Raw genomic sequence first — 15091 nt, 5'->3', positions numbered from 1 at the left:
TTATCCTTAGGAACAATAGTAATACCTCCTTTCTTAGGGACACAATGAACTGGACTTACCCATCTACTATCAGCTATGGGATAGACTATATGTGCTTCCAGAAGTTTTAGTATTTCAGTTCTTACCACTTCCTTCATCTTAGGATTCAATCGCCATTGGTGATCAACAACGGGTTTAGCATCAGGTTCCATATTAATCTTGTGTTGATAGAGAGTGGGACTAATGCCCTTAAGATCATCAAGATTATATCCAATTGCAGCACGGTGCTTCCTCGGAATTTTTAATAATCTCTCTTCTTCATGTTCTGAAAGGTTAGCATAATAGGATATATCTTTTTCTCATCAAGATAAGCATACCTCAAAGTGTTAAAAAATTTCTTTAATTCAAACACAAGATCACCTTTAGGTGGAGGAGGACCTCCTAGAGTTTCAATAGGCAAGTTGTGTTTAAGGAGAGGTTGTTGTTCAAAGAATATTTTATTTATTTCATTTCTTTCATGTAAGTGCATATAATTGTCATGGTCTACCAAATATTGTTATAGTCGATCAGTAGGAGGTATAGCAATAGAAGCAAGACCAACTATTTCATCCTTACTAGGTAATTATTTATCATGAAGTTGTCTACAAAACTTAGAGAAATTAAACTCATGAGATACATCATCAAAACTAACACTGACAGTTTCTTTCTCACAATCTATCTTAGCATTGACAATGTTCAAGAAGGGTCTACCAAAAATTATGGGACAAAAGTCATCTTGTGGGAAACCAAGAACTAGAAAATCAGTAGCATATTTTATTTTCCCACACAATACTTCAACATCTCTAACAATCCCAAGTGGTGTGATGGTATCTCTATTAGCAAGTTTAATAGTGACATCTATGTCTTCTATTTCAGCGGCTGCTATATCATTCATAATTTCTTGATATAAAGTAAAAGGGATAACATTCACACTAGCACCTAAGTCACATAAACCATGATAGCAATGATCTCCTATTTGAACTGAAACAACAGGCATACCAACAACAAGTTTGTTCTTATCTTTAGTGTTGGGTTTGGCAATTCTAGTAGCTTCGTGATGATGACATCAATACCATTGTTCCACCCACACCCCCTACTGCTACATATACTGGACCAATTACTAGAGCTTGTGCACGCCAATTAAATTATTAGGTACTTTCGTTTCTTGGTAATGATTTTAATGTTCATGAGAATATGATGCTGCCTAAATTGGATATGTTTGTTTTTCTTAGAAATGAAGATGATGGCATGCACAAGGGAAACAAGAGTGATGATTTTAGGACTTTGAAGCCACCATAATGAGTGTATGAAGGCTTGGACGAAATATACAAGATGTCACTTCCTAAATTTCGTCTAGAGGCTATTATAGGTGCTGCGTCGCCTTATTTTTGGGCCAGACCCATGTAATTTCGAAATACCAGAGTATAGGCTGTTTTTAGAGTCCGTATGTGTGGGGAAACAAGAGATAGGGTTGGTTTCAGACCCCTTCCCCAAGGGCCACGAAATTCCCCCCTCTTCCTCCATATATACAGCCCTTAGGGCATCGTTTATACTTTGGGTTTTGTTTAGATTAAAAGTTCGCTATAGCTGCAACTTCGCGTACTTCGTTTGTGTTCAACAACCAGACCAAGATGTCACAGACCCCATCTTGATCAATAAAGCTTTTATCTTATATTCGCAATATCCAGATTGCAATCTTAGTTTCTTGCTTGTTCTTTGTTTGCTCGCAGGAAATAGACCCTCGTGGTCAGGTGGATCATGCTCCGGCGTGGTCAATAACCCCTCGGAAGTTGATTTAGCGATTGCTAAGGCGCGACGTCTTTGCACGTTCGTAGTCGGATGGTCAAAGTCGACTTCCACTGAAAACGATAGCTATCCCATCAAAACATCGGGACACCTTTGCCTCTATCACTTCATCCCAGAAGTAAATAACATGTCGATCAATATTTTCGACCAAGAGATCTTTAACCATAGCAACACTAGGTTCTACTTTGATTTGTTCAAAGGGTTTAGGTATTTTAATATTACTTTTGCGAACCACTGTTGACACCTCAGCATGTTCTTTATTCAAACAGGGAAAGGTGGTTTTTCAATATAAGCAGTAGGCACAACTGGATCAACATTGAAAATGATTGTTTCATCTTTAACTATTACCCGATCTTCGATTTCTTCTTTAATAGCGGGATGATATTTAAACCCACTTCTCCTTTGGGATATCAACATGAGTAGCAAATGATTCACAAAAAGAGGATACTATCTCAGAGTCAAGTCCATATTTAGTTCTAAACTTGTGAAAACAATCGGTATTCATAAAATATTTAACACAATCAAACTCCAGATTAATAGTTGACTCTTTACCTTCATCGAGCAACTAACCCTCAGATTGCGTTTAATTCTTTCTAAAATATCCCACTTGAATTCAATAGTCTTCCTCATAAAAGAACCAACACAAAGATGTGTTGAGCATGGATTGATCATTACAAGATGAGCATACAAATTCTGAATGATAATTTCTCTTGAGAGCTCATGATTGGGGCATGAATATAACATTGAATTAAGCCTCCCCAAGATAGAGAGATACTTTCTCCTTGACAAGGCCAAAAATTATATATATAATTCCTATCACGATGAACTAGATGCATAGGCTAAAACTTTTGGTGAAATTCCAATTTCAGTTGATTCCAATTCCAATTCCAAGATCCAATATCATCGCATAGCCTGTACCATGTTAATGCTTCCCCCCCAAAGATAAAGGGAAAACCTTCTTCTTGACTTCATCTCCGGGTACACCAGCAAGCTTAAGCAATCCACAAATTTCATCCACATGTATCAAATGCATATCGGGATGCTTCGTTCCATCTCTTGCATAAGGATTAGCTAGCAGTTGCTCTATCATACCCAAAGGAATTTCATAACTAATATTTTCAGTAGATGCAGTAGGTTGAGTGATAGAGGCAAAGGTGTCCCATCTTTCGATGAGATGGTGATTATCATTTCAGAGGAGTAGACTTTGACGATCTGACTACGTATGTGCGAGGACGTCGCGCCTTAACAATCGCTAAACCAACTCCGAGAGGTTATTGACCATGCCAGAGCATGATCAACCTGACCACGAGGGTTTATTTCCTGCGAGCAAACTAAGAACAAGCAAGAAACTAAGATTGCAATCTGGATATTGCGAATATAAGATGAAAGCTTTATTCATCAAGATGGGGTTCTGTGACGTCTTGATCTGGTCATTGAACACAAACGAAGTATGCGAAGTTGCAGCTATGGCGAACTTTTTATCTAAAAAAACCCAAAGTCTAAACGACGCCCTAAGGGCTGTATATATGGAGGAAGAGGGGGGAATTTCCTGGCCCTTGGGGAAGGGGTCCAAAACCAACCCTATCTCTTGTTTCCCCAAACATACGGACTCTAAAAATAGCCTATACTCAAGTATTTCGAAATTACATGGGCCTGGCCCAATAATAAGGTGACGCAACACCTAGAATAGCCTCTGGACGAAAGTTATGAAGTAGCATCTTGTATATTTCGTCCAAGGCTTCATGCACTCATTATGGTGGCTTCAACGCCATGAAATCATCACTTGTAACTCCGTTCTTGTTCCCCTTGCGCATGCCATCATCTCCATGCTGGTTCTTGCTCCAATTTTCATCCTCGTCCAAGCTAGGCCCTTTATTTGTAAGCAAGACAAATGTATCCAATTTGGGCAACATCATATTCTCATGAACATTAGAATCATTACCAAGAAACAAAAGTACCTGGTAATTTAATTGGCATGCGCGAGCTCTAGTATTGGTCCAGTATGTATAGCAGCAGGGGATATGGGTGTAACAATGGTATTGATGTCCTCATACTCCTCCCCTTCTTGAAATGAAGTCGTCCTCGACGGAAGCTCATCTTCCTCGCCCAAATAAGGCTTCAAATCTGCAATGTTAAAAGTGGGACTAACCCCAAAATCTGCAGATAGCTCAAGTTTATATGCATTATCATTTATTTTCTCTAACACCTTAAAAGGACCATCAGCACGTGGCATTATCTTTGATTTGCGCAAATCAAGAAATCTATCTGATGTAGGGTGGAAGCCTATGGGGATGATCTTTCACATTTGGAGTGGATCCCTAGGATGAACATGAAGAACGAGCGGAAGAGCACGAGGGAAATCACGGGGAAAACACAAGAGAATCACTAAAACCAACAAGATTCGATTACACATGCGCTAGAACGATGAACACAAAGAGAGATACATGAACCACGATCAACAAAGGACGATACAAGAGGTAACCGGGTTCTTCTCCATGAGGAGGTCTTGATAGGGGCCACCCATGAGGGGGTCCTTGAGCTAGGTCACTCCAAGAGGAGGTCTTGATCTCCTAGTGGAGTGGATCCATGGAGCAAAGCTCTCATATGTCTAACATATCCTTTGCTAACCCTAACAAATGGTCTAGGTACGGAATATATAGGCATGCACTAGTGCAGAACCGGGCTTTAGTGCCGGTTCGTGACGGCCTTTAGTGCCGGTTGGCGAACCGACACTAAAGAGTGGGGACAAAAGCCCCCCCCCCCTTTAGTACCGGTTCGTCATGAACCGGCGCTAAAGTGCAAACACGTGGCACGAGCCAGGCCTATGTGCGTGTAGGACATTAGTACCGGTTGGTAACACCAACCGATACTAAATGTTTGGGTGTTTTTTTTAATTTTTGCTTTAATTTTGTGTTTTCAGTTTGGCTTTATTTTCCATTTAATTCTTTTTTGTTTGCTGGTATTTCACAATACTACAAATTGTACACGTTATGCATATATATTAAATAGATTTTCTCGTACGTAGAACCGCATATATATATATATATATAATATATCATCGAATGTCTCACAGCCAACACCATTAACTATTCACACATATACACATGTATATACGTATACAATTTCTACTACATGTTGCCTTGGTGCCTTCGGAGCACGATGACAAGTGGTTCATGGGGGCGGTAGCGGGTAATAGTATTCTCCTTTCGGATCTATGACCTGGTCGAGCAAAAATCCGGCTATTTCCTCTTGAAGTGCTTGTATGCGGTCCGATGGTAGGAGCTTATCCCGCACCGATCTGAACTATTAAGAAGGAGATCAATATGCATGTGTGTTAGTTGTGTGACTAGATATCGATAATGGTGTGAATAGTGTTCTGAGAAAAACGTACCCAGTCCTGTCTATCAGATCTGCTCCTTTCGCATGTCATCATGCGAATGTTCTCGCAAACATAGTATGCACACAGATTATTCCCTTTCGCCTGCCTCAGGGCCTTTACGAGAATGGAATTGAATCAGATAATGATTAATCAAGCATAATAATTAATTAATGATATTGAAACAAGAATTAAAGAGATGGTAGCTAGCTAGTACTACTTAATTACTTACCTTGGGTCGATGCCAAAACAATTTTTTTCCATTCTCCTGGAGTCACCGCGATGAACTTTGCCCATGCCCTGCCCGCCGGCAAAGAAAATTAATAAAGGGGTTATTAAATAGTTCATATCAGGAACTAATAGTTAATAATGATTGAAATTACATGTTGGCTATCCCCTTCACGATGGTGTAGCCTTTATCTTCTTTAGTTAGTGAGTCCAGTAATTCAACTTTTCCTTCCTCAACTTTAATGTCTATCAAGACCCAGTGCCAACTACATACACACACGTTTTCATGTCTTAATTAAGCGGGCATGTGCATAAAATTAATCAACTACCGTAAACTGTATACACTTAATTATTAACATCTAGCTAGCTAGTAAGCAAAAGCAGAATTTGTAGTACAAGACAGTGTGACTCACGGGAAGTTGTAAGGAAGTAGTATATCTTCGAAGGTATTGAGGCGCTTCAAGAACTCTAGCATGCTTTCCTCTACAGCAGCTTTACAATGTTCAATCTCCCATATGTCCTGATTAATGGTATTTGGGTCAATGAACCCAACGCCATAGCGTCCAGCTTTTTTCATTTCATACATCTTCATCCTGCATATAATACCACAGAAAAAGAATATAGTGAGGATAATTACATGTAATGACTGATCAAAATTATCACTACATAACTAGCTTGAGACTTAAATTACAGAAAGAAATCACTTACAGACAATAGCAACTGACGATAGACTTGTCGAGTGCGTCTTGATTAAATAACTGAAATAGTTCTGGATACTCAATGGCCAGAGCTTTCTCATGGTAATAATGCTCATGCTTGACATTCACCATGAGGGACTCTCAATTGGAAATCTTGGTAATGTTCATGTACCATTGATGCAATTGATACATTCTTGTTGGGAGGTCCTTGACCTTGTCTGGATGGACCAAAGGTTTGCCCCGGACATATTGCCATGCTATTTCTGATTCTTTAAGCGTAGGCATGGGCTCGATTTCGAGGAGTTGTCCAACAGAGATATTGAGCATTTGAGCCTGCATTATATGATCCTCTGTTATTACCACATCGCCATGCTGGGAACGCTAACGGTTTGCCCACAATAATATTTGGCGCGCGTACTACTCCTGTCATGTGTTGTTGGCACAACAAGCGGGGGGATCGCTTGCGCCGCCTGTTCTCCCAACTGGGGAATGGTTTTCCCGCATTTTTTGCCAGCTGCTTGTTGGCTCGAGCTTGAGCTCGCTTCCTTTTGTAGTCGTGCTCGATGTGCCTTCCTGATTTGGCGCTCATAGTCCGAGTCAACAGGCTTGGGAGCTGGTTCTCTAGCCATACGAATGAAGTGGTCAATTACTTTCTCAGGCACTTTCTCCTTTGGCGGCGGTGCCGGTTTCGGTCCAAAATGGGCGTCCACTTGGGCTTGCACTATGGCTGTGTTTTGCTCCTTAGTCATGTCGTAAGGCCTCTCAGGAAGAGGAGCGAGGCTTGGACCATATTTATATCGCTTGCCTTTGCCTGTACTTCCTGAACTACCTTGACTCGTACCGCTACGCACCAAAGCTGCAGGATGTCTCTTCTGCGATTGCTGAGACGGCGGAGACGGCTGACGTGGAGTTGGACCAGGAGAAGTGGCCTGACGATGTGCCGGACTTGAAGCAGGAGGTGTGGCCTGACACGGTGCCAGACTTGCAACCGGAGAAGTGGCATGACGCTGTGCCGGGCTGGAAACCGGAGGAGTCAGCTCACGCGTTCGGGGACTTGGAGGAGGTGGCGGACTTCGAGGAGGAGTCGTCTCACGCGTTCGTGGACTTGGAGGAGCGGGAGTCTGCTGACTTGGTGGCGGACTTCGAGGAGTCGGCAGACGACGCGGTGTCGGTGGACTTCGAAAGATTATGCAATCCTTTCTCCATAGGATGATACGATGTATGGCCTCTCCGAGTGTGCGCTCGTCTTCACCTCCAGGAATGTCAAGCGTTAGCCCCGAATATGGGTCCACCACTTCATCAACCATGACACGAGCATAGCCCTCTGGAATCGGGATGCAATGGTAGGTTGCTTTGGGGGTAACTGGAAAAGCAACGCCGTCCGCCACCTTCATGGATATGTTCTTCATTTTGGAGTGTAGCTTGCAGTTAGTGTTCTCTATGATGTCATCCACAGGGTATTTATCCAGCAGTGTGTCGCCCGGGGCAGAACCAACGCTGCTTCTCGGCATGGATGTGACGGTGCTATCCAATGCTGGACGATCATCCGCTTGCTGCTGCCGCTGCTGAGACCCCCTTTCCTGGCTAAGTGAGTCGATCTGTTGTTGCTGCTGCTGGAATTTGAGTGCCAGGTCCGCGTGCCTTGCTTCTAGGCCTTGAAGGCGTTCTGCGTCCTGCTTCCTCTGCTCCTCCTCCAGCTTCCTTTTCTTCTCCTCCTCCATCTTCCTTCTTGCACGGCTCCTGTAGTCCTCGTTCCATTCTGAAAAGCCCTCATACCAGGGAATAACACCCACGCCTCGTGTTCTTCCTGGGTGTTCAGGATTTCCCAGGGTGCGCGTAAGCTCGTCGTTCTCTCTGTTGGGAGTGAGCACCCCCCTTCGAGCTTCATCTATTGCGTCAATTATCTTTTGTTCGGCTCCTTTTAGATATTTCTGAATCCTTGAAGGTCATGAAATCATCCCAATGTTCTCTTTGCTTCTCCAGTGTTCCCTTGAAATCTGGAGTCTTCCTTTCATTAGCGAGGTAGTTGGCCCATACAGTTTTCTTGTGGGTGTTGAATGCAATTGCTATCTTCTTAAGAGTAGCGGCCTTGACTTTGTCCACATCTGCTTTAGTGAAATGATCTGGTAGGGTGAAATGTTCCATCAGAGATTTAACCAGGTCTTCTTTGGCTCTGCCATCGACCCAAGTAACACCTGGACGTTTAGTCTTTGGCTCTTTCCATTCTTGAATGGAGATCGGGAGTTTTTCCTTCACAAGAACTCCGCACTGACGAGTCCACTTGTTCGCAATGTTCTTAGGCGTGAGGGGTTCGCCACTAGGTTTGATGGATTTGATGTGGTACTTTACACCATCCTTCAACAATCTGCCCGGGCCTCGCTTTGTCTTGCTGTCTATAGAAGCAGATTTGCTCGATCCGGAGGGCTGAAAGAAGAAAGATCGATTCGTTAATATATCTTCAATAAAAAAACATGTGATGATCACCATGATGCATGCTTATATAAATATACCTCGCCGGTAGTGTTTGTTATTTGAAGATCAGCATTGTCTGTGTCATCACAAACATTGTATGTGTCATAATCATAATCATAGTTCATGACTTCATCAGCCTGGTCGTCGAGATCGAATATCTTTTCATCACCCTCTCCGGTATTGTTAAGATATTGGGAGCCGTCATCTGCTTCATTCAGATCATCTAGCCTGTGAGGGCTGCATATGATGTCAAACAATTCCTCTTCTCTCTCTCTACCGGTATTGTCCGCCATAGCTTTTACTTTACTAATAATACAGAAAAAATATAAAACAATTTAGTATTCAAATTACAATGCATGGATGCAATTAATCAATAAGGAAAATCTGAATCTCGAATACATCCTCTCGAATATATAATCTCGAATACATCATCGTCTTAATATATATAATCTCAAATACATTGTCTCGAATACTATATATCGAATACATCACTGGCTAGGTACCTAATAAAGATCGAGTACAACAGAAGAATCTAGGGCGCCACTCGCGGTTCCTGGGGCGCGGGCGGTGCACACCCAAAGAGAAGGAACCATCACAGGATCATATCTCCGGTCATCTGCCCAAAGAACCCGCCAAGTAGTGGAGAACCTGACGCCGTCCATAGCAGCCATGTAGCGATGGACGTGCTCATCTTCCTCCCTGACACGGCGACGCACCACCTCCGGCGGGGCCGGCTGCCTCTGCACTGAATGTGGCCCACGCGAACGCCACCAAAGAAGATCAGTGTCGACGACGGGACCCGAGGTCGGGTTCCTCACCAAGCGGCACGCCCCTCCAGGTAGCACCTCCCAGTGCCAGCCCGACGGAGCCCAGTCCCGGACATGGGTCCTCTGAAGCATGACGTCATCACGAATGGGTCGACGGCAAGGATGCGGGCCGGGCATATCATCGAGAACAAATACTATATGCCCGCAAAAAGTAACATTTTTTAAATGATTGGATTGTGATAACTAAAATTCTATATATATGCAAATTCTAACAATTTGACATTAATCTAATTCATCTAACTAAAACTAATTCTAAAATTTCATGATTATATAACTAACATTTCCATAACAATTCTAATATTTATATAACTAAAAAACAGAAAAATTGCTAACATTTCTATAAATATTTCTATAACAAAAAAAAGAAAACATTTATAACATTTCTATAAAACTAACATTTCTAATATTTATATAACTAAAAAACAGAATAATTTCTAACATTTCTATAACTAAAAAACAGAAAAATTTATAACAAACAAACTAATGTGTGTAGTGTGTGTGTGTAGTGTGTGTGTGTGTGTGTGTGTGTGTGTGTGTGTGTGTGTGTGTGTAGTACTGTGTGTGTGGACATTGGCAGCCGGGGCGAGGTCACCGGCGAGGCGACGACGGGGCGGCGACGAAGGGGCGACGGGACGGGGCGGCGACGACGGGGCGACGGGATGGGGCGGCGACGACGGGACGGGGCGGCGACGACGGGGCGGGGCGGGGCGCGGCGACAGGGACGACGGGGACGACAGGGACGGGGACGGCCGGGGCAGCGACGTCCACGGGGGCGGCGACGAGGGGCGGGGACGGCCGGGGTCGGCGACGATCGGGGCAGGGCGGCGCGATAGAGGGAGGAAACAGAGGGAAGAACAGAGGGAAACTGAATTTTTTTCAAGTGTTGTATATATAGGATGGACCTTTAGTACCGGTTGGAGCCACCAACCGGTAATAAAGGTCTGTTTTGGCCAGGCGAAGCGGCGGGAAGCGCACCCCCTTTAGTACCGGGTGGTACCGGTTGGAGCCACGACCCGGTACTAAAGGTGTGTGCTGGCTCAAGGCAGTGCGCAAGTTTAGTCCCACCTCGCCAGTCGAAGGGCTACCGCACTGGTTTATAAGCCCCAGTGCGGTAGCTCTCTCGAGCTCCTCTCCTAAGCAGGCCTACTGGGCCTACCAATTCATTGCTGCCATGTGGGCCTATTGGGCCTTTGCGGGCCTGCATCCTGGCCCAACAAAAGGTTGAGTTTCTAGTCGTATGCAGGCCGCTTTGGCCCAGTAGGCGGGCTTTTTTTATTTTCTTAATTTTTTTGCTTTTTATTTGTTTTATTTATTTTTGAGTTGTTTTTTGCTATATTTAGAGTTTCTTTGTGAATATTTTTGCTTTAGGTACAAAAATTTACAAACTTTGATCTGTTAGTGCCGGTAGTTTTCAAATTTGAATAGTTTAAATTTTTGAATTATTTGAAATTTGTGTGAATCACTAGTTTGTGAATAACTTAACTTTGGAAAAAGATTTTTCAGTGATTCTTTTTTCTTATGTTTAATATTAGTGTGTTTTATGATTATATTCAATTTGGTAATGCTTAGGTTATCTAAAAAATGAAATGCCTTTGTAACATTTTAGTTTTCGTCGGAAACCCTGATACTTCAAAAAAGATTGTCCATTTTGTACACGAAGTGTATCCAGTTTTTGTCGTAACCCTCTCTACTTTTTTGCACATGCTATTTGTATGAAATTATGATACCATGCCAACTTTCAACCTTTTCTGAGTTCATTTCAAATGCTTTTCAATTTCAGGGTCATTTAGCTGGAAAAAATCAGTAAATGCATGAAAAAGAATTTGTTTGCACATAAAATTTCTTCGCGTTTCAGATGCCAAAACACATAATTAACTACCCTAACTATTACAGACATTCCCTCCTGGGTGTGAAACACAGAAGAAAGTGATGATAGTGAAACCGATCACATCCCAGATCTTTGGGTGTGAAACTTTTTCTTCTCGTGTGTCCCTTTGCGCCGTAGCCAGGGAAAATCTTCATCATTTAACTGGATGCTCGGGTCAATATTCACTGTGAATGGAGCAATTTCATCAAACTTTTCATAATATTCTGACATGTCTGTCTTGTCATCCACTCCCACGATGTTTCTTTTTCCTGAAAGAACTATGTGGCGCTTTGGCTCGTCGTATGATCCATTCGCTTCCTTATCTTTTCTTTTTCTCGGCCTGGTAGACATGTCTTTCACATAAAAAAACCTGCGCCACATCATTGGCTAGGATGAATGGTTCGTCTGCATACGCAAGATTGTTGAGATCCACTATTGTCATTCCGTACTGCGGGTCTTCCGTTACCCCGCCTTGTGTCATATTGACCCATTTGCACCGAAACAAAGGGACCTTCAAATCACCTGATCCATAGTTAAGTTCCCATATGTCCTCTATGTAACCATAATATGTTTCCTTTCCCGTGTTGGTTGTTGCATCAAAGCGGACACCGCTGTTTTGGTTGGTGCTCTTCTTATCTTGGGCAATCGTGTAAAATGTATTCCCATTTATCTGGTACCCTTTGAAAGTCATTATATTTAAAGATGGTAACTGGGACAGTGAGTACAGGTCATTTTGAATATCACCATCATTCAGGGCACGTTTCTGCAACCAACTGGCGAAAGTCCTCGTTTGTTCGCGTGTAATCCAGTCGTCAGACTTCTCCGGGTGTTTGGACTGTAGAAAATTCTTGTGTTCCTCCATATACGGAGCCACCAAGGCGGAATTCTGTAGAACTGTGTAATGTGCTTCAGTGAGAGAATGCCCGTCCATACATATTATTTGATGCCCTCCTAGCGTGCCTTTTCCTTCCAGTCTGACCTTATGCCGCGATTCATAATCATGTGGCAGTCATGAGACTTTAGGTTCTGGAACTTTTTCTCTGCCATATTTATTATTCCCTTTATATTCGACGAGAAGCCAGACGGTACCTTTATGCTGAGCAGGCATTCGAAGAAGATTTCCTTCTCTTCTTTGGTAAGAGCGTAGCTGGCCTAACCCTGATATATGTCGTCTTTTCCGTGCATACGTTGCTAGTCCTCCCGTGCCTCTGGTGTATCTTTTGTCTTCCCATACACGCCCAAAAAGCCAAGCAGGGTCACGCAAAGATTCTTTGTCACGTGCATCACGTCGATTGCGGAGCGGACCTCTAGGTATTTCCAATATGGCAGGTCCCAAAATATAAATTTCTTCTTCCACATGGGTGCGCGTCCATCAGCGTCCTTCGGAACAGGTTGTCTGCCAGGACCCTTTCCAAAGATTACCTTCAAATCCTTGACCATATCATGTACATCAGCACCAGTACAGTGGCGAGGCTTCGTTCGATGATCCGCCTCACCTTTGAAATGCTTGCCTTTCTTTCTTACGGGATGCCTGCTCAGAAGAAATCGACGATGTCCCAGGTACACATTCTTCTTACAACTATTCAAATATATACTGTCGGTATGATCCAAACAGTGCGTGCATCCGCGGTATCCCTTGTTTGTCTGTCCTGAAAGATTACTGAGAGCAGGCCAATCATTGATGGTCACGAACAGCAATGCCTTTAGGTCAAATTCTTCCCCCATGTGCTCATCCCACGCACGTACACCTGTTCCATTCCACAGTTGTAAGAGTTATTCAACTAATGGCGTAAGGTACACATCAATGTCATTGCCGGGTTGCTTAGGGCCTTGGATGAGCACTGGCATCATAATGAACTTCCGCTTCATGCACAACCAAGGAGGAAGGTTATACAAACATAGAGTCACAGGCCACGTGCTATGGTTGCTGCTCTGCTCCCCAAAAGTATTAATGCCATCTGCGCTTAGACCAAACCATACGTTCCTTGGGTCACCTGCAAACTCCTCCCAGTACTTTCTCTCAATTTTTCTCCACTGCAAACCATCAGCGGGTACTCTCAACTTTCCGTCTTTCTTACGGTCTTCTGCGTGCCACCGCATCGCCTTCGCATGCTCTTTGTTTTGGAACAAACGTTTCAACCATGGTATTATAGGAGCATACCACATCACCTTGGCAGGAATCTTCTTCCTGGGGCGCTCACCCTCGACATCACCAGGGTCATCGCGACTGATCTTATAACGCAATGCACCGCATACCGGGCAAGCATTCAAATCCTCGTACTCACCGCGGTAGAGGATGCAGTCATTAGGGCATGCATGTATCTTTTGCACCTCTAACCCTAGAGGGCAAACAGCCTTCTTTGCTTCATACGTACTCTCGGGCAATTCGTTGTCCTTTGGAAGCATATTCTTTATCATTACCAGCAACTTCCCAAATCTCTTGTCAGATACACCATTCTCTGCCTTCCATTGCAGCAATTCAAGTGTGGTGCCCAACTTTTTTTTGTCATCTTCACAATTTGGGTACAACAATTTCTTGTGATCCTCTAACATGCGCTGCAACTTCATCCTCTCCAGATCACTTGCGCAGTTTCTCTTTGCATCGGCAATGGCCCGACCTAGATCATCAGCGGGCTCATCTAATGCCTCTTCTTCAGCTTCTTTCTGCATTGCCAGCTCAGCTTCTTCCCCCATTGTTGTATCATCGTATTCAGGGAACCCATGGCCAGGATAGCCGTTGTCGTCCTCTTCTTCTTCATTGTCTTCCATCATAACCCCTATTTCTCCGTGCTTGGTCCAAACATTATAGTGGGGCATGAAACCGGACTCAAATAGGTGGACGTGAATGGTTCTTGACGTAGAGTAACTGTGACCATTCTTACAGCCAGCACATGGACAAGGCATAAAACCATCCGCCCGCTTGTTTGCCTCAGCGGCAAGCAGAAAAGTATGCACGCCATTAATGAACTCGGGAGAGCATCTGTCATCATACATCCATTGTCGGCTCATCTTCATTACACAACACCGAATAGACCAAATTAATACAAGTTCATACATAAAGTTCATACATAAAGTTCATATACAACACTTAATTAAATGCAACATACAAATAACTCTCTAGCTAAAGAATTTAAATGCAACAACAAATGCGATGAAGATCGCAATTAAGGTAACAATTGATCCAACAGCATAATGATACCAAGCCACACTATCAATGGCATATTTTCTAATCTTTCTAATCTTCAACCTCGTTTTCTCCATCTTGATCTTGTGATCATCGACGACATCGGCAACATGCAACTCCAATTCCATCTTATCCCCCTCAATTCTTTTCAATTTTTCTTTCAAATACTCGTTTTCTCTTTCAACTAAATTTAACCTCTCGACAATAGGGTCGGTTGGAATTTCCGGTTCACATACCTCCTAGATAAAAATATCTATGTCAACTTGATGGGCATAATTTGTCATAAACACGAAATGCAACAACTAGTTTTAAAAGAGAATATACCACATCCGAATCATAACAAGGACGAGGGCCGACGGGGACGGATATCAAAACCATGGCACTATGTATAACAAACAACGTACTGGTAAGATAATTATACGAGTAACTATATATCCAAATCACATAAACATCAATTTGGTAATGTAAAACATTCATGAATAAGAGCCTCACCAGAAGGTGGTGCCGGCGATGGGGCGGTGCGGGCGATCGACGGTGGTTACGACGGAGATTTAGAAGGCACTAAGTAAACCACACCTACATATGCAAACTAAGTGTTATTTTTGTGCTCAAATT

The sequence above is a fragment of the Triticum aestivum genome, chromosome 1B, assembly GCF_018294505.1.
Source record: "Triticum aestivum cultivar Chinese Spring chromosome 1B, IWGSC CS RefSeq v2.1, whole genome shotgun sequence".
Classification (NCBI taxonomy): domain Eukaryota; kingdom Viridiplantae; phylum Streptophyta; class Magnoliopsida; order Poales; family Poaceae; genus Triticum; species Triticum aestivum.
This window is presented reverse-complemented; position numbering follows the sequence as displayed.